The sequence below is a fragment of the Setaria viridis genome, chromosome 3, assembly GCF_005286985.2.
Source record: "Setaria viridis chromosome 3, Setaria_viridis_v4.0, whole genome shotgun sequence".
In the NCBI taxonomy this organism is placed as follows: domain Eukaryota; kingdom Viridiplantae; phylum Streptophyta; class Magnoliopsida; order Poales; family Poaceae; genus Setaria; species Setaria viridis.
Genome location: NC_048265.2, coordinates 5,883,115 through 5,886,697, shown reverse-complemented (window position 1 = coordinate 5,886,697; position 3,583 = coordinate 5,883,115). Strand labels below are relative to the sequence as shown.

Sequence of the window (3,583 nt, the reverse complement as noted above, 5' to 3'; positions counted from 1 at the left end):
TGGACTTTAGTTGGGCTAGTTTTTTGACGCGGGGGAGTACGCGAGGGACAGGAAGCAAAAATCGTCCGGTTCCTATAAAACCGCCCGGTTCAGGGGTTTCATAAAAAACCGCAGGTTCGTCCAATTTTTACCGGTCCGATTGCATGGACGGTCTTTTAAGTGGACCGAACTGTTAGGATCTTTTATGGTCAAACTGCCGGTCTGGTCCGGTTCGGTTCTAATAACTATGGATGGTAGTTGCAGGTGATCTTGCTCTGTCGATGTCATGTAGCTTGCTTATCTAAAGAAGGTCAAGTGAAAGGTTTACGTTGTTGCGTGGCACTCTGATTAGAAGAGAATTCATTGCAGTAAACTATAGCTGATGGTGTTAAGTTGTTGGTTTGGATCATCAGCTGGCCATTTATAGTTGTATATGCATGGCGAGGTGGGAAGGCACGTCTCGGCACGTGGTTGGTTCAGTGCATCCGGTGATGTCTGACAGTCTGAGACTGACAGTCTAACGGGAATTTGCGCACCGCTTTGTCGTGACTCTAGCTTCGTTCCAAAGCTAGAACCGGGACTAGATTTCTTAACTTGACATGGAGTAACAATTTTGTTTTAGAGTTATATAATGATGATCTATCACACAAATGGCTAGCCGGCAAGGATGAATAAAAGCATTTTATTTCTTCTGAAAATAGAATTTTTGTTCATGCATTTTTGATCTTGTTCAACCGATGCCATCTAGCTATAGCTTATCTGAACAAGTTCAGGTCAATGTCAACGTTGTTGCGTGCCAAAATGATCATCAGAAGAAAATTCTTTACAGGTAAGGATTGCAGTAAACTATTGTTTTCTATGTTCTTAGTTCTGATCTGACCGGAGATCATGGCATTGTATACACGCACCACGAGGGACCAACACACATCTCGGCACGTACGTGATTGCCTGATTGGTTCAGTGCTTTTGTTGTATCTCATGTCTGAAACACTGAAGCTGACAGTTTAACGAAAATTCGAAAGTGCCGTGACTTTGTTTTTCCAAAGGAAAAAAAAATAATGGCATGACTTTCGGGTTCGCCTACCACCTGTCGTGGCTGTAATTTGTTGACAACACTGATGGCTGCAAAGTTAACTTTAATGTTTATGCTGCAAAGTCATGATGGAAGATGATGATTGTGAACTGGGAAAATAGGGACTCATTTTCCTGGTCTAGCCTTATGAAGGTAAAATGAGGATTTCTCCATTGGGGACGATTCATAGTTAAGATGGATCACAAATTAGATATAAATCGTTGGGGGATACAACCCTTTCATCCCTTATTTGTATAACATATAAAGACAAGAATAGGTCAATGTAGCATAAGTCCTTATCACCTCACCTCCTAATCTCTCTTAGGGCAGAGATCTTATGGGTGCAAATTAGTTTCATGGAATAATTTTCTTCCACGCTTGCTATATATCATGAGCTTGGAGCAAGACGAGTTTATTCAGGACTTACAACTAAGGGAACAGTTCTCACTGAAAGCTCATTATCTAGAAAATGATGATCCACATCGAGGTCCCAAACATTAACAACGACCGAGGAATCTAAAAGGATCTTTCCTACTCCATCAAATTCAATGGACGTGCAACAAAAGTTCCAGAGACAGCGGTTGGCAAGCTAGGAGACCTCCGGGTCACGAGAGATGGTGAGCGGCCAGGCGACCTCCGGGTCCCCCTCCCACCGGAGACCACTTGGTCCCGGCGTCCCGCTCTTCATCACAGGGTTCCTCAGCTTCTGCGAGAAGCCATGGGCTCTCTACAGAGCCAGGATCAACAGGCTGGCCGCCGTGGCAGCCATGCTAGAAGAGCAAAGCAAGAAGAAATGGTGGAGCTTCTGCTTCTCCGAGTTGGACAAGCTAGTGGCATCCTCCGGTGGCGATGATGAGCAACTAACTCCTGTCAGAAAGGGTCAAAGTCCACATGATACTCTCAGACATGTCACTGTACGCTGCTGCAGATGATCTGAACCAACGTCTTAAGCCTCTTGATCCAGGCGCGGACGTTTCGTGGTGGCTCCGCAACGCATTTGGGCTTATCTACACAAGAGCCAATGTGGTGACCACACCTGTGTACATGGCTTACCATCTGCTGCTGCTCCCGTCCCTGCACACCGCTGCCATCGCCCTCTTTGCAACCATCCCCAAGCACGGGTACGAGGGCACGGACGTCAGGATGACGTACATCCTGATGTGCCTCACCGCCGCGCTGGATCTCCTCGCGGCGTTCATCCGTGTCCTGCTGCATTTGATCCTGTTCTGTGCAGGTGTCCCGGCGTTGTGCGAGACGATTCCCGAGTACAACCTCGTCACCTCGGTGCTACGGAGGATGCGGCCACGCACCGGGTGGCTCCTCAAGTGTGCCACGAAGATCAACTTGATCAGTGAAGAATTCTTTGAGTTCAGGCGTCCTGAGTTGTATGGCATGGTTATCGGATTCTTTGCCATAGATCTGGTGAAGGTTGCATTGGGAAAGTGAAGGGCCTCGACCTTTCCACCTACAGAAGCTTCTCCGAAGGCAGCACAAACTGGGCTCTAGGCGACGATCTCACAAGGGAATGCGGGACCATGATAAAGCGCAGCCTCCGGGCATCGTTCGACAGGAGCGTACTCATCTGGCACATCGCCACAGATCTCTGCTTCCGCAGGTTGATGACGTCCCAGCGCCTGTCTGAGGAGCAGCATGACGAATTATCAGAGGAGCAGCGGCTGCGCCAACTGTGCACACAGGCAATCTCCAACTACATGGCCCACCTGCTCAACTTTCGCGCCGATATGCTGATGACCGGCAGCAGGCAGCATCTCTTTTCTCGAGCCAGCCAGCACATGGAGCGCATCCTCGAAGCCGCCAAAGACGTCAGGCACAAACTGCTCCAAGGCAAGCAGCAGCCCGAGGACGGAGACCTACGCAAGATCAAGGACGAGGCGGCCAAGCTCGCAGATGAGTCGGGCGGAAGATACACTCTCATCCACGACGCTTGCAATGCAAGCTCGCGGAGGAGCTGATAGGCATCCAGGAGGACGATACCCGGTGGCGTTTGATGTACCGTGTGTGGGTGGGCATGCTCTGCTACTCTGCCAGCATGTGCAGGGGCTACCTTGCATGCCAAGAGCTCGGGTGAGGGAGGCGAGTTCCTCTCCGTCGTCTGGCTCATCCTCTCCCTAAAGGGGGGCAGGACCTTCAGATGCCGGAGCCAGAAGACGGCGACGACGATGTTTATTTGGAGTCTGACATCTCTGGAGGCGTGTTAATTAATTAGTGTGAGTCAGGGAGAGTGTTAATTAGTTGATGATCGAGCTTTATGTACCCTTAGCTTGTTTAATTTGCTCTCTTGGTTTCTGTTTGCTCCTCTTATGTGGTTGGTTGTACCTGTGGTTTGTTTTGTTTTGCTTCTGCTGCAAGCATGCACTCGCTGTAATATTCCAGTGCTCCGCTGGAGTGCTACTCCCTCCGTTCCAAATTACAAGTCGTTTTGACTTTATTAGATTCAGAAACTTTGTTATGCATTTAGATATACCCTATGTCTAGATGCATAATAATATATGCATCTAAAAAATCAAAACG

The 3,583-nt window shown here is 48.6% G+C and overlaps 1 pseudogene; it reads left to right on the top strand.

The window, feature by feature from the left end:
- Positions 1 to 2,287: 2,287 nt before the first annotated feature.
- Positions 2,288 to 3,373, top strand: LOC140222136 (uncharacterized; annotated as a pseudogene).
- Positions 3,374 to 3,583: the final 210 nt, after the last annotated feature.